At 42.2% G+C, this 24,237-nt stretch overlaps 1 protein-coding gene across 4 annotated transcripts in view; it reads left to right on the top strand.

Moving 5' to 3' along the window:
• Nucleotides 1-13,220: 13,220 nt before the first annotated feature.
• Nucleotides 13,221-24,237, top strand: part of sulf2a (sulfatase 2a) — a 33,701-nt gene continuing 22,684 nt past the window's right edge. For 2 of the 4 annotated variants that reach the window (XM_084927670.1, XM_084927666.1), the window contains exons 1-2: nucleotides 13,221-13,369; nucleotides 21,447-21,512. The gene's annotated coding sequence lies outside the window, so the exon portion shown is untranslated. Of the gene's footprint in view, nucleotides 13,370-21,446; nucleotides 21,513-22,715; nucleotides 22,775-24,237 lie in introns of all 4 variants that reach the window. The other 2 variants (XM_084927667.1, XM_084927669.1) reach the window with 2 other exon arrangements.

Raw genomic sequence — 24,237 nt, 5'->3', positions numbered from 1 at the left:
CCAGTTTTTATAAATCATGAAAAGAAGTAGGAGATTATTTTCCAGTGACAGCACAACTATGCATTGAGGTAACAGATGAGCTGCTTAGGTCTCTATAGATCCAGCTCAGCACTGCTGATGATCAGGAAAACAGCTGAAGGATTTCCCTGACTTGCCTGAAATGCTAAAGGCTTCTTTTCCCCCTCCTCCCCTGCCATCAATATGCTATATGTGCTACACGCTCCTAATGTTAAACATTAAGAGCGTGTGTGTTGTTTTGTTCTGTGACATTTTGTAATCTTAATGCACAGAAAAGGGCATTTGAAGCATTTAATTAAAAACATTTAAAGGATAAGGAAACTGTGCTGGGGTTCATGTAGACGGAGGAGGATGTATTTGGAAAAGGGTGATGTGAAGGGATTAAGTTAGTATGCTAGATTATCCCACACACCTCAAATCTGGAGTTCACCCCGCAGCCAGCTACAGTTTTGATTATTTTATTTTATTTTTTAAGACATACGCAGATAATTTGATGCCTTTCAGTCAGTCCTGCCAGGTGAAAGTACACCACAGCAACTCCTGCCTGCCTGCCTGTTGTGAAAGTAGCACACTAAAGCTGGTGGCGCCATCTTGTGTTTCAGGTGGGTATCTAAACACGACGTGTCAAGAGATCCTGACAGCAAACATGCAGCGAACTGCTCAGTGTGCAGTGTGTTGAACAGTTATCCACTTATAGCCGCACTCAGCACTTAGCTAGTCCACATTTTACACGACGGCAACGCTTTAATACGAATAAAACCGACGATACACATACAATATATATATATACATATGTATATACATAATTTATTGTCAAGCAGAAAACAGAAGCGACACATAACTATTTGCTCTTTTTCCACTTTAAGACGATGTTGGTAATAGTCGGTAGAGGTCGCTGCAAGATAATGCTAGCCCACGTCAGGTCGACAACACCGGGCAGTGAGGATGTGACCGTTAGGTATGTCAATGTAGTATATTTGTAGGAGAAAATAAATATACTAAATATATAAGAAGCCAACGAAAAGTATGCTTTCGTTTTTGATTTTTTTTGCCATAACCATATCATGAAACCGGTAGCAGGCCCTGTTGTCTCCTTAATAAACTGATCATGTTTTACAAGCTAAATTCATCTTTAGATTATGCTTCATCCCAGCTGCATGTATGCCTGAAGAAGTGGTCGGTAAAGTTCACAGTGTGTGTGCTTTCTCAGCAATGAGTGCTTTAGCTTGTTTTGTTTTGCTTTGTTTTAGGAATAAATCACATAAAAGTGATCTTTTAGGCTCGTATCTGAGGGATTTTTCCCCCTTTTTTCAGCTGCATGAGTCACCAATTTTGTGTTTATTTAGTAAAACAACTCATAGACGCACTTTGTGTTGCACTAGGAGACTTAAAAAGCAGTTAATAGGTTACCACACTCAGCAGTCAGTGAACTGTTTCATTTATGCTTTAATTAAAATAAGATGCTGTTATTCCTCCTACTTACACAGCAACCTGTTTTGGGTTTAATGCAAGTCATATATACAAACACAGTCATGATGCACAACAGCGAGATCATCAGCTTTTATTCGATGGCCGTACTTGCCCTTGGAGCCAGTGTTTGCCTGCTGCTGGTCTATAAATCTTATCTTTGTCAGACTAACAAACAATGAATGCAAACTGCTTTTGTTTGCAGTTATGTCATGCAGGAGAACACTTTCATCAAGCTGTGAATGTGATATTAATAGACTGCGAGTGATGTTTGAGAGATTCAATAAACTGAATGAATTATAAATGATGTGTCCCGGAAAATATTAGCCAACTCTAATCTCTGAACAAAACATTAGAGACCCCGAGAACTGTTTCAGCCTCCCTCCATATTGCTGCAAGACATCTAGCATGGAAAGAGACAGGCTGGTGTCTGTCAAATACTCCCACTGTTTCTCCCATCCTTTCTCCATCTGTCCCTCCCTTTCACACAGAACCCAGACTCAGGTCAGCGATATGGCTCGGACAGTTGTTTGGGGTATCTGGGACATCCATGTCTCAGTGCAGCTGTCACAGTAAGGTCCTTCAAAAAGCTCTGAATTATACTGTTATTCTTTTTATAGGCACACTTGTTAAAGAGAAGAAGCTCTGCATGACAGAGGTCTTCACAGGGGAGAAACAAGGCTGGCAGATGGAATCATTCAAAAGGTAGGGAAGCCCAGATTACAGATATTGGTTGCAAGGGGAATAATTCAGATCCTCAGAGAAGCTGATGTGCTTAAGCAATATTTTGTAAGATTTCTAATGAGTACTGGTCCCCTTTCGGAGTGTTAAAGTATAAATCTTTGGTATCACTTTAGGGACTATCTTCACACCAGCTTGTAATTACAACTGACTATAAAGAGGGTAGAAGGAGGTAATTCTTCAAGTGCAAACACTCGGTTAAACAGGAAGTGTCTCAGTGTGTACCTGGCTGAAGTACAGTGACTGTACATTATGTTTTTCTTCTTAAAACTGTAGCGCCTCGCTAATGTCAAAGTATACGATGTGATTTGAAAATATTGCAAGATAACCTAACTGCAATTTAACGACCAGGTTTTTAAATGTAGTCTTTTTTTGGTTGTTTTTTTTCTTTTTCTTTTTCTAATGAAGCTGGATCATCACATTTCCCTCCAAGCCTTGTGCATTCTCCCTTTCTTTTGTACGTGGGAGAGTAGTAGACTGACATTCATACTTCCATATGAACATGTATAGCTTGTTTTTTCTGGCATAAACATTCAACTGGACTCATGGACAAGCTAATTAGAGATTTTAACGTTGTCCATAAAACATAATTTTCAGCATCATAACTTAGGAACAGAAAGGGAGATGATGTTCAAGTTTCACACCTAATTAGACCCTAAAGTCTTTGACGGTCCTCTCTACACAAGTCTGTAGAAACATAGATGTAAACTGCAGCTTGACTGGAACGAATGGTGACAATTCTATTTTAAGGATACTTTATCTTGATACTTCTCCAGTGTGACCTACATGCTCAAAAACCTCAGCAGAGTTTGTGTGCAGCATGGATAGGAACTAATAGGTCTAAACTCTTTTTAGCTGTTTCAGTTAAAGATTTCTGATATTGTGCATGCTGGCGCACTGATGCATTGTTATGACTCGCTGGGATAAAAGAAAAGAGTCTCCAATAACAGCTGTGCTTTTTTCTGCTACAGTAAATCAAACAAAGGTCTTGTCTTTCATTGTTACTACGAGCTAAATACTTGTGTAGACTTGAGATAGACTGTTTCAAAGAGCACGCTTTCGCTATCTAAATTCTCATTTCCATATGAAAATACCTTTGAGTACCTTCCAGAGAGCATAAAGTGATTACTGCTTTATATTAAACTCAGTATAAACATGCAGTATAACAGGTAGCACTTAACTGGATTACTGTAATCTAATTATAAGACCTCCCTCCCAAATCTCTTCACGTTCGGGAGTCTTATAAATTCACCTCACCGCAACGGTAGATTTCTCTTGTGCACACTAAGCTCTCTGTGTGTCGAACATAATGTTTCTGCTCCTCTGCTGGTGTGCCTTTATCTCCCCCTGTCCCTCCTATCCATCCATCTGTGCTCTTCCCTCGCTGACTTTGTCTCTCCTCTGAGTGTATTCCAGCCATATTGTAGTTTGAAGTGTTTCTGCTTCTAATGAGCCGATTGTTCTTGTGTTTTGTTCCCCTCGGGGAGTGTTGTGTAGCTAACATTCTGCTCACAAACATTTTAAAACATATTCAGTGCACCAGGGAAGGATTGGGGGCCAACAAAACAATAATGCCTTGGAGCATGTACAAAATGAAAAATGTGTTAATGACAGTCGCACCAGCGAAGTGACAGCGTATTCTTTTCCTGTCAATTAGACCTTGGTTATTCAAAAGCAATTTGCAACTCCCTGCAGAGTAAAATGTGTGCCATCTCCCAGGCCTTACACTGTGATTGTGTAAGTGATGTATTCATTCCATTTCTCTGTGTGTGTCCTAGTTTGAGATAATATTAAGGTTAGAGACAAGCCACAGCACTAAATCTACACAGTTTTCTTTCTCATGAAAACACAGAAAATATATGTAGGTCTTTTTTCAGGTGTGTGTGTGTGTGTGTTGCACTCCTGCACAAGTGCAGCCATAATGCTACAAGGGGTATTGATACAGCTGGCATTCAAGGCCCTGTTTAATTGCCATGGCATTTGGCTGTTCTTGGTAAATGCCATATTCCATGCTGAGCGCTTGGATAATGGATGTCTGCCCATTGCAGGCCCAGCATTGTCCCTTTCTTTTCTCTCACTCCTTCTTTCTCTCTTGCACCTATTCCTCTTAGCCATTTGCTCTCCTGCCTTCTCCTCCACATGTGCTTCCTAAAGGTTAGCTGTGCTTTATCAGCAGGAATAGATGCACACATAGACTGGCCTCATGCAGCTCAGACGTCCATTCTATTTGACAGTTTTTTCCAGAGTAAGCTCGACATACAAGGGCTCAGTCTGCTCTGTTTCTACCAGCACCAGTTCAAATGTAGCTGAAGGTTACGTCTTCTCCCTTTTCTCTTTGATCTGTGGTAAATGTGTTGTGATAAGAGCTGAGGAGAGAGCGCTACCTTCAAGTGTGTGTACTCACTAAAAATTCTAGTTTGTCTCTATATCTCTAAGAAGAAGAAAAAAAGATATGAAGAATTAGCTCTCGTTCTCAAGTGAATTACTTTGCTCTATCTTAATGAGGTTTGCCGTGTCAGAGGGAACAGTTCAGAGCGTGCATGCTAAACAGACTGAAATTGGAATAGAGTATTAGCTCACAACTGCAAAAATACCTTCTCTCTCCAGCTCTAATTCCAACACTGCCACGCAATTATCCATATACACAATTTTATCTTGTCACTTCCAAATGGCAAGATTTTTCTTTTCCCTTTCGGAAAAGTAATTCCAAAATCTAATTAACTGAAGAAAAACATGTCACCAGTATTGCTGGAAACATCAAATGTAGTTATGCAAATGACCCCGTGGATTGTAGAATGTGATTTGACAGAATCTCATTCTGGACGATTCAGGTCCAGATAGTACGATTACTCAGCCATATCTGAGTGAAGGCAAACAGGGAGGGATGAGGCTGGTAATTTATTGTGTTGGTATTTCTCCTGTTTGACTTCAGACAGCTCATTAAGGGGCGAGGTGTCACCCAGCTGGACAGAAAGACAGACAGGAGCGTTCCTCTAATGGGCCCTCCTCTGCTCTGTCTACATCAGCTCTTTTCTGCATTTTTCTTTGCTGGCTTAATCTTCGACTTTTAATATTAGGTGCCAAATAGGATTTTACACAATTCATCATTTCATTTCTCATGGGGGAGAGAAAGGTGCTACTTCATCCTCCCACTTGTCTTTAGTCTGCTTACAGGGCTGTTTTAGGGCAGCAGTGGAGCAGTGGCCAGAGGGCGGTGATAAGAAAAGGATGTATGCCAAACATTTCTTTTTCAGGGCACAATGGAAGGAGATGACGGCGGCTGTGTTATCACAGTGTGCTGTACAGGTGTCATTCTGCCATAGCTAGCTGGCAGCAAATGGTCCATATGCTGCGAGAATGCTGCAGCTCAATTCCCATTTGTCTCTGCTGTTAGATGTGTGCTCATGTAAACACAGGCAGTGAGGGCTTTTAACCATAACCCGTACAGTTACATAACTGCAAAATCGAAACCACAAAGAGAACATCAGAGCCCAAATTAGCCTCTTGAAGAAGAGCGCGCAGAAGTTTTTCTAATGATTTTGAAACATTTAGTGCTATAAAAAAGTAATAAACATACTCACACATTAGGGGAAAGCTCCCAGCAGTGTTGCCCTTTCCTTGTGATGTGAGTCCTTACACCAAGCCCTTCCCCACACCCTGACAGCTCCTTACTGCACGCCAGCCAGTGTTTGTTTGCACACACAGAGAACCATACAAAAAAGATGTGAGGTCTACTCTGGTGCAAACAAGTAATTAACTATTGAAGACACCCAACACGCCTGCTTGCTAATCATAGCCATTTAAAGCTGCTGGCTTTATAATTCAGGCCATTCTTCCACTACAGTGAGTGCACAGATTACAAGGATACTTCAAGGTACTTGAAATTTCAGCAAACGGTGAGAGTCCCGTGTGACTGAGTGTACGCATTGTTTTGTGTTACAACAGGTGTGCAAGTAGAGTGGGTTTGTGATGCGATGTGTCTCCAAATAAAGATCTGAGAATATGTAGTGAGCAAGTTCATAAAAAATGTTCATTTAATTATATTGTAAAATTCACCCATTTCTTAGTAATTCAGCTCCTCTGTGTAGCCACCCTCACATCATTTTAAAGTGATTACAAATGTATTTGTGCTAAAAACACTGGGGTGCCTTGTTAGACAAACCCACAAGCACTTCTTATTTAATATGTGTGGCAGATATTACTCTGAGTGCTGTACATTAGGAATGCAAATAACACAGCGTCAAAGAGGTTTCGGTTAAGTAGCTGGAGATGTGAATGCTGGCTGTGGTCCATGTCGGCTTGTGTTCCTTGGGACCGCAGACCTCGACGGGGGGCCACTCTTTGATCTGTGGATCCCACAGTCTGCTAACAGTTCCCTAACCGCTGCGCTGCTGCTGCACATGCACGGATGGGAACAAAATGTGTAGCTTAGTGTTTGCTTCTGTACACATGAATGAGAAAATCTGTCGTCCACTTTTTGCAACACTTTCCTTTACTGTGAACCTATAAACACTCGAGGTGTTTAAAGGCCTGGAGTCTCTAAGTTAGCTTAGATTTGTTTGTGGGGGGGTTGTTTTGCGTTTTTTGGCTTTTTCCTTCATCATAAAATTTCCAATTTATTTCTGTTCATTTTTATTTATATATCACAAGTTCACCATACCAGTTTTCTCAGGTCACAAGACACTATAGAGCAAAGACTCTACAATATTATGGAAAGAAACCTAATGATTCTCTACAAGCGAGCTCTTCCACTCAGGAGTTTTATTTATTTCTCAGCTTCAATTTGGTTACTTCCAAAAGCCTGTTTCTAATGCAAAGGTAATGGATTCTTTCAGCATATCTACATGCATGTAGTAATTATGCCACAAATAGTTTCAAAGGTTGAGATTTGCAAAACCAAACTTTGGATTCCAAAGATGTGTCATGTTTGTGTGTGTTTGGAAGCGCTCACCTTCATTCATGTCATTCTGTTGTGCTTGCTGTCTTTATTTTCCCACTTGGTTTCATGTGTCACCAGGGTTCTCTGTTTATATGCCACTTGCTGATCCCCCCCTTGTTGCTGGATCATCTTTGTACTGTCAGTAGTCAACCACAGGAACCATTTTCATTTTGTATTCCTTGTTTCTTCCTGTCAGGTGTTTTTGGATTTTTTTGTGTTTTCACCTTCCACTTGCTGTTGTTGTTAGTTTTGTTTTTGTCTCACTGTGTAAATGTGTAGACCATTCTCTTTTAGACTGTTTTGTTTCTGTTTCCACATCCTAAATCATTTTTTCTTTTCTGAAAAGTTCAAAAAAGTTGAGTAAGCAATGTCCTCTGGTTAAACCGTAGCATAAATAAGTCCACAGTTCCATGCTTAACCGTGGACCTATGGACTTATTCATCCATAGTATAGTGGAATTGATTTATTTTTGTTTGTTTATTTGAATTTGTAAGCAGGGAAGCGCTGGCAAGTCTTCTGGTAGTCTTCAAGCTAAGATTATCATGTGTCTAGTAGCAAAAAAACATCCTGAAGCCTCCTCCTGACTTGGCTAGCTAGTGGCCCAGTAGCCTGCTGCCTGCACCAGCTTCCAGCCTGTTGCCTGTCCCTGCTTCTTCCCAATGGCTGATCTAGTTTCTGAAACAATCCAGATGGTTAAGCTGGCTCTGTTTCCACACCACCCTGCTCAAGTTCCCCAGGTAGCTAGCCACTTACTGGTGAGCCACCTGTCACTTCTAGATCCTGAGTATGTTAGTAATTGGGACTTCTAACCTCCTACCTCGACCACTCCCTATAATTGCAAACCTCATGCCTGATTCCACCTACAGCTGTTCTCAGGAGTCCATTTTGAAGAGAGCACACACTAGAAAAGGTGGTTCAGTAATGTCAAGGTTTCATAAATGTATAAATATCTGCTGACGCGACTGACCTAACATTTGCCATAGCCTTCACCTATTCTTCCTGTAGAGTTGGCTGAACTCCTAGCTGGGGAACATGTGTCTGTCTAGTAGTACTCTGATCTTTAGTGTCCAGTGCACCCACCTTTGAGGTCTGGCCTTCTCAGTAGGCCACCTGCATGGCCTTCAGAGTGGTTCCATCTCTTCTGTTGGCCTCCTGCCTGGATCCTATAGTGTCTTCATCTTTACTTCTGGCCTCCTGCCTGGTTGCCAGAGTGTATTTGCCTTCATTGTTTGCCTCCCACCAAATCCCTTGAAAGGGCTCAGCCTTCACCACTAGTCATCCTTGTCTGCTATATTCTGGCGATATCTTCATGAGCAAGAACAGATGCCGTATCCCCATATTAAAACTAGTGCTGTCAGCGTTAATCTCGTTAAAAAGACATTAACGCCCTAACCGCATTAATGTGGCAAATCTCTGTTGGCGAGTTAGCCTGGATCGCCCCGTGCATGGGGCTGGACGGCGCTGACGCTAACGAGCTAACCGCATTGATGCCGTGCAGATGTCAGTATCTGCATTTATAACAGCCAATAAATGAAAATTAAAAATAAAAAGACAAACGGGATTTACTTACCGCAACATCTGCAGTCAGGATAAGCAGTCACACAAAACTGGTCATCATTTCACTAAGTCAACAAGTTTCCCCTGCACTTTCACATGAGAAGGATGGTGTTGGCAGCATCTGACTGATTTCAAACATTGATAAATGTACGGGCAGCTAAACTGTACTATGGGAAAAATATAAAGAGGTTAAAAACATAATATAGTAGAAACTGAAAGCTGTGTGCTTAAACATTTAGAGCACAATGGAGTACATAAACCTGACAACGCTGCCTTTAGTCATACTGGCAAAGAAAATGAATCATTCAAAAGTATGTTTAGTTTGTTGACTCACTGCTGCCAATGCCTGTCGCACACAAACACCAAATAGCCAGTGAAAATATAGAGTATCACATAAAGAAAGAGAAATGCACAGTTTTTGACTTTCTGTTTCCTTAATTATATAAACATGGGTTTATGAGTGAAAAAAAAACATTATGCAGGTACACGAGGAATACGGAAAAGTGGGGATTCAGTTTTAGCATAAGCACCATTTGAGCATTTTCAATCAGTTCAGTTGCCTTTCCCACCTTCAAGTAATGCATTTGGGTTCTTTTATACTCTTGATGCACAGCGGAAGATTTATTCCATGAAGCCCTGAGTTCGCCTCCCCCTGCTGGCTGATGATCACATAACATGGGCTCAGTTAGCAAGCCTGGCAGGGTGTCCCAATTCTAATTACTACGTGTTAGTACACCATGTAGTAATGTTGACAGCACACTGTTTTGGCAGATCGACGAATCAATGGAGTGTACTATTTTGTACTAACAAGAACGATAGCAAGCTACTACGACAGTCTTTTCCAAAATATTTTGAACTGTCAGACAAAGGCATATCTTATATTGTTGGTAACTAGATAAATCCCAATGTTTTCCATGTCTACACGGATAATCAAACCTGTTCAACCAGGACACCATTTTTTAACTTTTTCTTTCCTCTGTGTGTCTGTGTTTGTTCTGTGAGTTCTGTGTACGACTTAAAAACTAGAATGAAATCTGTAGTTCTTGTCGAACAAAGGGAGACAGGCTTTCCCACAGTTGTTCTCTTGTAGATTTTATATTTTATTGCAGAGCATTTAGTTGGTCTTATTCAGACTTTCTTCAGTGTGAAATAATCAAACGCTTAGCAATTAAATTTAAAATCTGCACTGAGGACTTTGCTGAAGCCTCTGTTCTTTTTAATTGTACCATTCAGATTTGTGGGACATTCATAAATGAATTATAACATCACTTCAGGGTATGGAACTCGGCACTAGAAAACAATGGCCGCTCATAACAGACTTATGAACTATTTATATTTTCAGTGGGCGCGTGTGATGTGGCAGCGACGGGAAGGATGAAATAAATAAGAGGAAATTACATTGGACGTGACAGGGCGATGTGTGGCATGGAGGGATGTAATGATGTAGGGCTAAGTCAGCTAATCTATTCTGCTGTTGTGACGACCTTCTGTGCCACAGAAACATGCACCGAGGAAACATCCGGGAGCAATGAGCACAGCTGCAGAATGTGATTCTTTACACTATTTGTATTTGCAGTAAGTTAAAAGAGTTAGCCTCTGGTCATACATATGTTTAATGCTCTGCTGTGTGTGAACAGTGTTTCTTTCAAGGTCTTGTATTTTTAGGATTATTATTATGTTTAAGCCTATGCAAGCTTAGGAGGATGATAGACTGGGTAATTTGGTTCCCTGCCTCTGAAGCTGTGTGCTCGGAGGTTTACTATTATACCTGCAGTCGTGTTTTTTTATTTTGTTTTTTAGGAGAACTTCTCTCATGCTCAGTTCTGTCAATCTTGTGTCCTGAAGTCCCCATGTAGTCAGCTCCTGGGTTCTTCTCTTCTTTTTCTCGCTGTTTTCTTTCTGTTTCTCATCATAATGTGGCTGTGGTGATGTAGTGCTGTCTCAATGCACAGGACCTACTTGTAAACACCCTCAGATCAACCAGGGATTCATAAATGCACAGAGGCCAGGGTGATAGTGGTGGTGAAGAGAAGTCAGCCTCGAACCAAGTGGCCCTTACCAAGAAAATAATAGGAGTTGAGCTCTCAAAGATAGAGAGCGCCGGTGAAGAGAAGGCAGTAAGAGGGTCTGTTTCATTTGCACCGAGTCCTCCCCTCGTCATGTAGCCAGCTGACAGGGAATATTTTTATCAGCCTGGCGCACACAGTGCAGAAAGGAAACGAACTCGTTTGTAAAAGCACACTCACAGCCAAGGACAAGATCTCAGCATGATAGAACAGAGCTGTCTTTTTGTTCTATCAGAAGTGAAATCATTCATTTTTATTTATGCACCTGCCCCACCTTATCATGCAAAGGCTGTGCACAAGGCCTTTCCCACTTTGTGTCAAATGAAGCAGAAAACAGAAATGTAAAACGTGTTCCCCGCTGTCTGGACCCTTCCTGTGCTGAATTTTCTCTGTGTCAGCATAAAGACATTTATTGTCTTCCTTCGCATCGTATTGTAGTCTTTCCATTTCTTTCCGTGTCTTTTCTTCCTCGCCTCTGTGGAACTTTCTTCGAATGCAGTTGGGCTGAAAGAAGTCACCTTTGTTTAGATAGAGAATGTACTCTGTCTGTGCATTATCCACGATATTCATGGTTTACATGTCTGTTGATTTGCATGAAGTTATAAGTTGGTAGGATGGCACAGCTTAAGAGTGCGTGAGAGGAGGCAGCAGAGACGGAGAGTGGGCATCAATTAAGCATGTGCTGAAGTGGTGTCACTGGGCTGCTGTGTTGGCATGTCTGCACCGTTCAGGAAAAACATGGCTATCTCTGGGGCATTGTTTGTAATTCGGCATGTAAGAACAGCTAGATGGCTCCTTTATGTAAGCAGTCCCAGAGTCGCAGACATAATCTCATATGCATATATTGAAGAAATAAATAATTTTACAGAAGTATATTTTGTTTTAAGATTATTATGAAAAATATTAGAGCAGCCTAATCCATTTTTACAAAGGGCTTATGCTTCCAATTGGCTTGTGTGACAATGCTTTTGAATGTGTTTTTTAATCAGGATTAGTGTTGAATGAATCTTATGTGGAAGCAGGAAACATAATTTTCTTCATCCTCAAATGGCATGCAAATCCCTTACTCTAAATTGTTTGTTCTTCATCTCCAAAAGGACAGTCATGGCCAGAAAAATACTGTTTGATTTATTTATTTATTATTTTTCCAAAACAACACGGTTTCATCTCTTTGCAGCGACACAAATAGCCTAAGTATGACAAAGTGACAGATAGATGATCCATTGCAGACGATGTAATTGAAAACGCTAGGAGGGGGTGGACAATTAATCTCTCTTTCTCTCACTGCTTCAAATTTCCATGGAGAAATACCTCAAAATGCAGATAATTGATAAGAGTGTTATTGATTAGATGGTTTGGGAGGGGAGGCAAAGAGGTGCAGAGGTTTTCCATCACTAATCTTTCTGGCTGTGACTGCATCTAAATAACCTGCAGAGAGGGATAAACAGGCGCATCCATCATGGGATGGCTGGTGGAGACAATGATGAATGCCTCCACCCTCTGCCACCCTCCGCTGCACCTCTCTTTCCTGGTCAGGGATAGGAAGTGACACCGGCACTCAGGAGAAATACCAGGCTTCAACTGAGCAGGAAAACGCCTGCTTTAGCTCTGCTGTGATGGAAGGACTCGGGGCAGACTTTCCGTGCGGGTTGTTAGAATTATCCCCAGCCCTCCATCCCCTTGTCTCTGTGAGCTTGTAGGATTATCCATCTTGATTGATCCTGTTTGTTTTGTCAAAGAGAGAATCAGTTTGGAGGATTTCTGAGTGTGTGAACTCTCCCATGTATCCCTTCTGTGTGCTTGTATATAAATTGATTGTGGTGTGGGTTTCTTTTCTATCTGCATGCCCATGCACTGCGAGCCAAATCCCCTGTGCTGCTTCGACCCAGTGAGCAGGCGTGCCCACGCCAGCTCTCCTCAGAGGTGCCAGTCTGATAGATATGGTGTGTGTGCCAGGCTGTGCCTTTTCCTCCTCAACCCTGCGGCACTAAGATTGATCCTCTGTTCCCTCCCATTCTTTTCTCTCTTTTTCCTCTGTGTGCCTCTGCCTTTATGAGACTGTGAATAGGTGAAGCTCCCAGGCTCCAACAGATGGCCGGAGCTGCCCTGGTTCACTGTCTTGCATGGATGCGTGCACGCAGGCACACACACACGGATATATATGCACACACACAATGCCCACAAACATTACTGCCCTGTGAATCAGACCCAACAGGAAGAAAGAGAGCAGAAGCACAGCTAAAACTAATGGGTAACAGCCAGGTAGGAAGACGGAAAAGACGTGCTCGAATAACAACAACAATATTCCAAAAGAAGTGGACAAAAATGCTGCTGAGAAAGGGAGCGAGGGTGAAATTGAATTGTAGATTGAGGGAGCCTCTCTCCTCCCTTTTTCCCTCCCTCTTTTATTTATCTCATGTGAAACCACGCCTCCCTCCTTTCACTTGTCAGTGCATCTATAACAGTGAGCTGTCTGCACCGGGCTGTGTGTGGGGTGAGACGATCTCCTCGCTCTGCTAGTACAGCGGACCCGATCTGACCGGACCAGACGAAACTGGATGGCACTTGACTGGCCAAACAGGTGTGTGCATTTTTATCTGTGCCTGTGTGTGCATTTGTCATAGATGACTGGGGACAGCATGTGTATCCCTCAGTATGTGATTGCTTGTTCCTCCACAGGACTTGCTTTCAGAGTAGCGTATCTAGAAGGTACAGTGCTGGAGCTTTGCCCTAGTTTACACTTGAATGCTCTGATCCATTCTGTTCGCCTCTGAGATTTATGCGTGGAGTCGCTAACGGCACTGCTTATTGTGGTAAGAGAGATGGGACTGTTCATCGGATGCACTGGAGTATCTGGCTTTGAATCGGAGCAGTAAGGGGATAAGCTGCTGTTTATTTGGTGGAACAAGTTGGTAGTTTGGGGGCTTTAATTTGGTTTTTAAGCGATTGTCTCTAAAAGTGTTTTTCATGTTTCAGCATGCCTTATAATATGCCACCGAAAAGCAGCTTTAACAGCAGCTGTGCTGAGAATCTGCAAGTGTCTACTTTATTCACTGAAACAAGTCAGTATTTATAAACTTCTCTTTGTCCTCATATTTCCCAGTGTGGTGTTTTGAGAAATGCTTTCATTGCTTTGTATTTACTCAGCCAAATATAAGCCTGACTGTTGCTGAATACAGTGTGGTGTAAAATTAGAGTGAAAATCGGAACTTTTTCCCAAGAAAAGACCAGTCCAATTTTGAATGCTTTACACTGAGTAAACCTTAATTTGCAAACGGACTCCTTCATTCTTGAATCGCCATTTCGTTAAATGCAGCCGCTGCCACTCCTGTAAGAACCTGCACAGCTTTAGTCTGGTCCCTGTGAATGTACTCGTATCACTGTTTTAACGTCTTTATGGGTCAAAAGGCTGTGTCACCACCAAGTGGTGATGGTTAAGAGCAACAGAGTCAGGGGATGAGGACTGACCTAGTGGCTGCAATATTAATGACAGCGACTGCTGAACGTCCCGTGTTCTTTGTAGTGATATGGGATGAACAAATGCAAAGATGGAGGAATGGACGGAAAGTAAAGAAGCTTCAGAGATCTGTTCTTAAAGCATTCATTATTTATCACAACGCACTCTGCCATGGAAGCTCTAACCCCCACATCAACTGGCCTCTTTTCTCACTAAGATGCCAGTGGACTGAAGGAGGATGCTCCCATTTAGTCTACCTGTCGGCTGATCCCCGGACATTTTAAGACTCCATCTTTATGCTATACACTTACTCTCGTACACATGCACACACCTACATGATGTTTTGTTCATATTTATGTTTGCACACACTAAGCAGTAATTGCAGGGTTACACTCACTAATGTAATGGGATGTGAAATTACAGTCGCTTATTTGTGCTGACTTAATTGCAGACATGTAGCGATTGCACGTTCAGTGCAGAATTTGTGCTCATGCACACCCAGCACATGCAGAGCACTCCGTCAACCATCAGCCATTTTCCTCTTAGTTTTGTTCTTTTGTTCACACACTCTTTCTTAGACACATGAATTCCACACACACACAAAAACACAGGCACAATCAGTGGGAGTGACGACCTTGAGACCTGTTGATGTTGTTTGCAGCGGCCGTGTTGTGAATACATAAGAGGCCATGTGGGGCTCCTGGCAAAAATGGGGTTCTTGACACGCCATTTGTAAAAATGGCTTGAAAATGTGCAGGAGAACTAGCGATGTGAGGCTAGTGTCAAAGTGAGACAGCAGCATGAATATGTATTGTATGTTAATCCCACACGCTTGACTCAAGCTGTTGATGAAAACAGAGGACACGTTCCCCCATCTTCACTCTGGGGAGGAAGTGCTATCGACAGACCTATTGTCAGCGCAGCCTCATCCCTGGGCACGGGGGCAGAGTGGTGACAGGTGGCAGATATCGGTGACAGCAGCCAAGGTGACACTGCAGGATGGGCTCTGAGGGCCCACGGGCGACTGGAGCAGCGCTGGTGTCTGCTCTTTTTATTGCCACCTTGACCTTTTGTGGTTATACACAGGGTGGTTAGATTAGAGGGTCGTAAAGCTAATGTCACCCATTAGCTTCATTCAACCCTCTGCATGCGATGGTTTACTTCACCTGCTCCATTTCCTGGCCCCTTACATTTCCTACACAGTCTGTAGCTAAAATGTTCCCGGTCCCTTTGTTTTTAGGCATATCTTCACTTAGAATGACAGATAAACTCACTGGGCTGCCATTGAAGTGACAATAGAAACTTCCCCCACAATCCTCCTCAGTGCCACTGTTAGAAACACAACACTGAATAACACACTTGTTTAAGCCTAATAACTAAACAGACTGCGTTACTTACTGATATAGTAGAAATAAACCAAATAAATTTCCTGTTTAAATCTCTCGTTAAAAAAAATGCATGCCGGCCCGAGGTTTGCTCTTGTTTTTGGTCCCTAACACTCGCCACCTTCTTCTCTTTTTATTTTCTTTTTATCTCCCCCGACGGAGGAATGGGGCTCATTTTCTATTGTCAGGTAGAGTTGTCACAGCTACTGTTGTGGTTGCATCATCCAGCAATTCAGCTACCTGGGGTAAGCTACCAATAGATACTGAGGAGAACAAAAGAGCTACTCCTCCTGTTTTGGTTGTGTAAACCAGAGGGCAGCCATAGTAAAGTCAGACTTATAGCATTTGTGGTTAAACATTGTTGTTATTCTATAGCCTCTACTTGTGCACTCAGCATTTCTTTTAGAATGATTAATTAATGGCAAATCTTGGCAATTGGGTGTTTAAACATAACATAGTCCACTGAAAAGAGGCAGAAAGGTGGGGGTGGGAAAACAAAAACCTAACGTATACCGCCACGTGAGACGAAAAGATGCACTTAGACCTTGTGATATATCGGCTGTGGCATTAATTATATATTGGGCTTGATGAATATGTTGGTGTATACGACTGTATTCAGAGATTTTTAAGTAATTCATGTTTTATAGGAAATATGTTTTCAAGTTTTAACCAGCAATCGAGGGTTGTACCTCTCACTGAAGAGCACAGAAACCCTCTTTATCCAGACAATAAGTAGTGCCCACGTGAATCCCTGTTCATCTGTGTCTATAAGCTGCTGTTAACAGGTCCTGCTGAGGCGGCACCAGGAGATCAGTATGTAAATCTGAGAGCTTCTGCTCCTCTCAGCTAAAATGGAAGAAAGGCAGAAGGACTCCTTGAATGAAGCATCTCAGACACTCCTCTCTGAAAGCACAATGAGAAAGAAGCACAGTCCAGGACTGATAGGAGCACACTGGTGAAGTACATCGGTGTAGTTCTTTCTCCGTGTTTGTGCCTGTGTCGCGTCGGATGAGTGTGCGCTGTGTGCAGATGCAATTCCCACTGTTTATGTGTGGAAAGCCATTGTGTGCAAATGCAATCAGATTTCAATCTCTTCCCTCTATATGGCTGAGCTGCTGCGGTGGAGATGCCCCCACGGGGAAATGTAATTATACCCTGCTGGCCACAGAGTACAGGCTTCACTGGCCTATCTGTCTCAGGAGAGACAGCGGCTGGAGGCCCCTTCTCACTTGCAATATCAAACAGCAGCGATGTCACTAAAGCCCTCCTATATCTGTGAATTTTGTATTAAATCCGTGCTCCGCAATCTGCTCCTCTAATCAGCTTTTAAATCCTGGGGTTATCTGTGGCCTTTTGCAACAGTTTTGTTACAGTTGTGAATAATTTATGACAGAATTAACTGCGGTTGCTAAGAGCAGTGATTGGGAGATTTCAGAACACAGCCAATATCTGACTCAAGTTCAAAGCCATTTTTCTCATCTCTTTTTTTCTGTCTGAGAAGCGAAATCTTATCAGCGCAGATGTAATTATTGTCGTAATTGCTTTCATCTGCATTTTCTCCACCTGCGTCCTTCATGAATGGCATTGAAGAGTTTTTTTTATTGATCAATCTCTGATGTATATTCCTCTCATCCAAGCATGTGCTTCTGTTTTCTATAGCTGTGGCGCCTCTGCTGCCTGCTCTCAGCTTTGCTCTGAGGTGTGTGCTGAGATGATGTCCATTAGTAAGACAAAACAAACAGACACACCCCACTCTCCTGAATTTAGGCAAACAATCAATGAGAGCACTCAGATAACAGCAGACTAAATGGCCCATTGATGTTATGATTAAATGAATACAGGATGCAGAGATGATGGTAGGACACACCGACCCAAACCGACTAAAATATATTATTTTCTCTTGTGGAATTTATATATACTGTACAAAACATCTCTCAAACCCTCCTGCCCTGTTCGGGCACTGTCGGCATGTGCTCAGGACACATGCCTCACAGTCGATCAATATTTTAGACTCCCACTCTTCCTCTGAACACTGAGGTTTTTGGTTTGTTTGGATTTTTTTAGGAAACTTTTTCTTGGTATCTCCAGTTTTTTCTTTGCCCAAAGGCTCCACTGTCACTGCTGCAGGCTGCTCTCTCCTTGTCATTATGGTCGCTTCCCATTTCAGCTCTGCCAAGCCAGTCATGGCTTATTGATGTAAAGCAGACTGCTACCAGTGCTGGATTAATGGTGTATTACACATTATTGGTCATTTATATATAAGAAAAAAAGGTCACACAGCTGTTGATTAAAAAAGCAAGCTTTGGATGCTTGGTTGGGAGCAGAATACGCTCAGTTTTTGTTAATAGAGTTGTGTTAGCATGTTGCATCCACTCCAGGAGCTTGTTGGCTTTTGATGTCCTGTTCACAGAAATGGATAGTTGCTTCTGTCCTGTGCACATTTTTTTCTTTTTGTGCAACAGTTTTGATGTGCATATCTCCATTTCTCAGCTGATGGGTCTATTATGATGTTCCTGTGTCCCACATGGACTTAAATCATGGATTATTCACAAGACACATTTGGGGGTTTTTCTGTCTCCCATTACTGAGATAATTAAAGAACCTAAGTAATGCAAGTAGGGACAAAATTGTTAGATTCATAATTATAATGAAATATAAATTCTTAGGAAATATAATGTCTTACATTACTGTGTTGCAGACAGATAAAATATGATTACAGTGTAGTGTTACTTTGAACTCCAGTACATTACAAAATAATAGACTGAACTGATCAGAGTGCTGATAGGCATAATGAGCACTGTGTGATCTCGTTTGACAAAGGCTCAAATATGATTTAAAGCAAAGAAGAAATGAATACATTTTAAAGAGAAAGAAAATGAAACAAAAAGCTATGACAAATGTGGGATATTCTTTAAGTCTTTGTTAAATCAGGAACAATGAGTTCAGCAGCAGTGAAGATTCCAAATGGAAATACTGAAAGTTGAAGATTTTACCCAGCAAATTTCAATGCATCATCCATTTCATCATGTTGTACCTGGTCATGGTAACTTATCAGAAGTTCAGCTGAGCCAGAACGCTTCTGTCTTCTTCATTTTCCTGATTTGCTACACTCTAGCTCTACCTTAATCTCAGTTTCTGTGTTCTTCGCCCTCTCTCCATCCCTGTGTTTAAGTCACAACTGCAGTTTCCCACCTCGTTGCGCACCCTCACCCCTCCCTCGTGCCTCTCCCTCAGGGTGTAGCAGTCATTGTTGTGCCAAATAAGGTTTATAGAATTACAGATCTCTGAAATTGGATTTCCTCACTCCACCAAAGCACTGGGATTACAGATTTAAGCTTGGGTGCACTGGGGCACAACTGACCTGTGACTGAAGTGTTTTTTTTCTGGCTTCACCCCAAGGTGGCAGATCAAGAGATTGATGTGCCAACAGCTCTGGAGTGAGAAAGGCAGGCAGGCAGGCAGATTCTTTGTATCAGTATGTACCTGGCAATTAAATAGATTCAGAGTCAGACAGCTTTTTGGCTTGTGTGTCTGGATTTCTATTTCTCTCATGTCGACCACTCTCACTCTTACACACTCCTCCACGTCTGTCCTCACAACTTTGAGTGTGTTTGATCTAATTCTCATCTAATGAATCTTTTGATCTTCCTCGCCTGACACCCAGACACATCCCAGATTTCTACATCCCAAAGTAGCTCAATTCGTTCTAATCCTTAAAATCTGGCTGCTGGTGAAGCAATTGATTCCAAGTGATGTACAAAGATTTGCACTGTCTGCCCGAGGCTTGTTTAAAGAACTGTGGGATTTCTTAACTAACCTTGATCCTCCCCCACTCCTCCCGTCCCCTACAAATCTACCTCATCGCACCTCTAGATCAATTCTGTCATTATCGCTCAAGTGATTGTGCATTAACCACAATTGGAGTGAGGAAGCAGACAGCGCTGTGAATGCAACATTAAGATGTTGGCAGGAAGGTGGTATTCATTAGAAGTGGTGGCTTTGTGAACTCTTAATTGGAGAAGAGATAGGAGTGAGGGTAAGGGATCAATGGAGCCAGAACTGAAGTTTCAGTCCACTGACATCAATCAGTCGCCTCTCCAATGAAGAACGCAACTAATCAAAAAAACATTGCCTCAGGCTTCCAGTTATTTGCCCTCACAGTCAAACGTGATCAGGATCACTGTAAAAAGACAGCTCATTCCAGCTTATCTGGAGGATGAAGTCAGCTCGTAGCTTATATTTGTCAATATTTACTTCAAAATGTCTTTACTGTTTTGGTGTAAAACTGGCAAGAACCTGAAATTCTCTTCACAGAAAGGAATACTAAGTGAACCCCTGGTGTATTTTTACTCCACTGCTAAAAATAGTCTCTTCCTCTTCATCTTGCCATTGCCTGGGTAATAGCCATCTTTCTGCCGTGTCACGTTTTGATGTATCATTCTCTTATTCACATCAAGGACAAGGCCAGGTGTCACATTTTCTCTCAGTTGCCACGCTTGTCGTGCTTCCTTGTCGCCCTTGGCCTGTTCCAATCCCCTCCTTCCTTCATCTCCCTCTCTGCTTACTTTTTATTAAATCTGTCACTTCTTTATCTCAGGAATTGAGAAAGAAGGAAAATCACTTTTGCCATTTGCAGCCTGCTGTGTCTGCTGAGTTCTGCGAATGTATGTGGATATCATTTTTCGCCACATAAAATCCTGTCAAAATAAATAATGTCTCAGATGTTTTGTGTTGTCACATCACTGAAATGCTTAGCTTTAAATGCCTATTCCGGTTACTTGCATGACTGCTACACATTTTTAGATGGACAGATAAACAGGCACAGGTGCACAGACTCACCTCTCTTTGATGCCCATGAGTGGCTAGGAGTGCTGGCTTGGGCAGAGAGCAGCTGGGGTCAGAGACGTGCCTTGGCAGCGAGATGACAGTGGGCTTTCCAGCATATTCTTAGCTATGCTTCACATACCAAATGTGTGTGCGTGTGTGTGCACGTGCATATGCACATCACCACTGTGCGTGTGCAAGACACCTCATCAAAGATTTCACAGAGTGTTATGGAGATGTCGAAGTTGGTTTTGGCTTGCCTCAGATGTTTACATGCTGGACACTGACACCTGTCCAATCAGAACAGGGATCAGACAGCTCCATTCCTGTCAGCATGTCTTCACAGACAGACACCAAACAAGGCCTTGCAGCTTACAAGATCACAACTGGAGACATTTGGAGACATGTAGATAGTGTTAGATGGCAGCTTGATGGAAAGAGGAGGGTGAAAACAGCTATTTTTCTGTAGCTCCACTGCTTCTGACACCTAGTATAAAGATTTCATTGTTTGCCTGGCTGAAATTTAGCAGCAATTTCATAGTGTTATGAAGGAAAACGGGTTGTTATCACTATTGCTAAAAATGTCCCAGAGAGTAAGAGGTAATTATGTTAAAATCAGATCATTTATATTCTGGTACAGGTCTAATTAAACCACCTCCTGAACTATTGCCTGCTTCCTCAGGCGTCACAACATCCATCATACATGGACTATCTTGTTTGAATACCATGTGTACACCAGATGTTCTCAGTCATTGGGCTATGTGTGAAAGAAGAGTAGCATTTCAGAGTGGCATCTAGACAGAGTACTTAATGGCATTTTTTAGGGTGGAGAGGAACAAATCAAGCTGGGGTCAAGCATTAAAAAAATATTTGTTAAAAAAAAATAATGCAGTGGCAACAATATGGAATATTCTGGCTTTGTTTGAGCTTCTAAACTGAAGTAACATATGTTCCAAGTATTCAACCACTCTGGACTTTGTGTTTGCTTACAGGATTTGGCAGCGAGAGGCTGATTTCTGTGGGAGAGAACATCTTTGGCAGCTTGTTTAGAAAATAAGGTAAGGATGTTCACCTCTCAAAGAGAATTTTCCATCTGCTAACATCCCCGTGGATGGAGTTTTGTCTCGTTTCCACAGATAGGTTTCTGAAGATGTGGATCAGTGCATGTCTTTACGTTTCTTCGTGAAATCAAATCACACAGATTTGGTCTTTTCTGGTTATCTGATTTTGTACTTTTTGGGTATCACACCTTCATCTTCAGAAATCAGTCAGGGACTGACTTATTACCTTTTCCCGTTACCATGGATTCTCCTTATTCCTGAGAAAACTGCAGGTTACGTTAGTGTCAACACTTTATTTCCTACAATGGGGATGAAATCATCTCTTCCAAAGACATCACGTTGCTTCAGCCAGTCCCTGAATCACATCAGCTCATTTGATCTGAATGCCAGTGATTACCACTTGGTTCTGCACAAATAAAGGCATGGTTGTTATTGCTTCTGCAGAGAGGGACATCATGATGAAAGAAATCTGTGGGTGTTTTGGTTGCTGGCCACAGCAGATGCACCCTCATCAATAGAAATGGTAGTTATGAATAGGAAAAAAGAGTGAAATGAATGCTGTAGAGTGTTGGGTGAGGTGAGACTAATGAGCTGGTTATAAAGTGTAGACTTTTTATGAAAAATCACCTTCACCCCCTGTGGCTTTGGGTTAGATTAATGTATTATCTAAACAAGTAATGATAGGACTGGACACATTTTATGCTTTAAATTAGTTGTTAGATGTGTTACTGTTACTGTGTCCTGATTACCAGTAACATAGTCGTGCTGCTGCTATGATCAGAGTCATCCTGTGTGAACAGTTGGATAGCTGCAGAAGAAACTACTCTCTGTACATGTGGGTATATTATTTGCACAGCTGTGTACAGCTGTCTCATTACCACTTGCAAAAACATCAGTATGCAGGGCAGTTCTCCTTTCTGATTAACAAACAACTGCTACAAAGGGCTCCTAATATACATGCAATAGTTTACTGTTTTGTTTGTGAAGACAATATGCCTCACTATGAAACTTGTATTGACAGACGATTTAAGGCAGCTCAGCTCTGATATAGCTTCATGTTTCTGTGACACTAGCAAGAGCAGACAGGTGAATGATGTGCCTTTGCTAAAATATTCTGTTTGAGGACTGATCTCCACTTCAAACCCCTAGTTTGAGGACAGCATTCACCTCTCTCTTTCTTCCTCCTCTTCTTCCTGGTAGAGAGAGCCTTCGGCAGTGCAGGATAAAAACCAAAAGTCTGCTAGAGAAACTCTTCAAAGGTACAGTTCATTCGCTGAATGAAGACCTCATCAATTCAGCCTCCCCTCTGAAACCAGTGTCCTTTCCACAGAGTTCTGGTTGTTTATGAACAAAGTTGTTTGATATATCTCCACTATTCCTTGCAGCTGATTGCATAAGGTGCTTTTGATATCGTGTGAGTGACAAAAGGATATTTTTCCCTAACCGCTTTGGATTAGCCAGTGGTGGGTGCAGGTTTCTTACATCCACCCTAGGATATTTGATGCACACAGCAGGGGTCTTGGAGCATTTTCCTGACCCTCATTTTCCACATCAGCAAGACAGAAACTCCCGGCTTGCTTCCATGCACCATCCTGCCTTCTGCCCACTGATTAAAAGTCAAATATTAAAGTGCTCTGTTGTGACCACGGCCTAATTGATTCTTTCCGCCGGGTGCACACAGAATGGGCTGACAGCAGGCGATACCAGGCTTTGTCAACATCGGGCATGCTGCCTGACGCTCAGGACGGCACCCCAATAAAGCCTCCTGTGAGTGTGCCAACCTGCGGCCCCACACACACTGAGGCCACTCGGCACTCCGGCCAAGCTTTATAGTAACAACAGAGGCAGCTCATTCTTTTGCTGTGTGTCAGCTTCCAGCAGCTAGCTGGGAAGCCCACTTTTTATTTTTAAGGAAGTTGCTGTCTGTGACAAAAGTGTGTGTGTGTGTGTGTAGGTCCACACTTGAAAAAAATCCCTTTAGCCCACTTGCATAACCACTCATCTAACTTAAGCAATCTGGGGCGATGGTGCTGAAAGGCGCATTCAGCTGAATGCAAAGTTCCACAAAGGGCCCTCTTCTTTTTTTCCCATCCCCAGTTTCCTGCCGTTAAGATAATTGCTTTAATAGATATTAATCACAGCTGTGTTTAAAAAGGAGCTTACGAAACACACGATGACACCGAGTATCTCATCACGAGTCTGTGATAAATGCTGGATAGGTGTTGGTGGTTCTGTTTGAAGTCTTGTCTCTTACACTCTATGAGCTACAGTGTAGGAATCACATTTCTTTCAGGTGCTCCCTTATCCACAAAGGCTTGCCACAGCAGGTAGCTTCACATGTTTGATTTGACAGACTTTTTTTGAACAAGATGTCTCCTTCTAGAATTGAACCATGGATCCTTTGTTTGTTAAGTAAATGTGTAAATCACTACACTATAGGAACGACTAAACTGAATTTCTACAGCAGTAAAACTGCGTGTCTCCACTCTTTATGTGAAAGAAATGCAGCGTCCCTGTCCCTCTCTTGTCGGCTTACCCTATGAATTTACTGGCCATTTTATGTACACCATGAATTGGCTTTGCTCCCCATCTATTTTTAATGATTTCTGACTGCACAAGAGAGGGTTACAGTGATCTTAACGCCATATGATGTTCATTAAATGCTGACATTCATCTACAGCATTTTTCTCATGAATGTGATTGACCTTTTTGCTCAGTGTGA

This window comes from Perissodus microlepis, chromosome 5 (assembly GCF_051167445.1).
Source record: "Perissodus microlepis isolate ML-2025 ecotype Zambia chromosome 5, ASM5116744v1, whole genome shotgun sequence".
Lineage (NCBI taxonomy): Eukaryota > Metazoa > Chordata > Actinopteri > Cichliformes > Cichlidae > Perissodus > Perissodus microlepis.
Note: the sequence above shows the minus strand (reverse complement) of the source record. Positions and strands in the feature narration are given on the sequence as shown.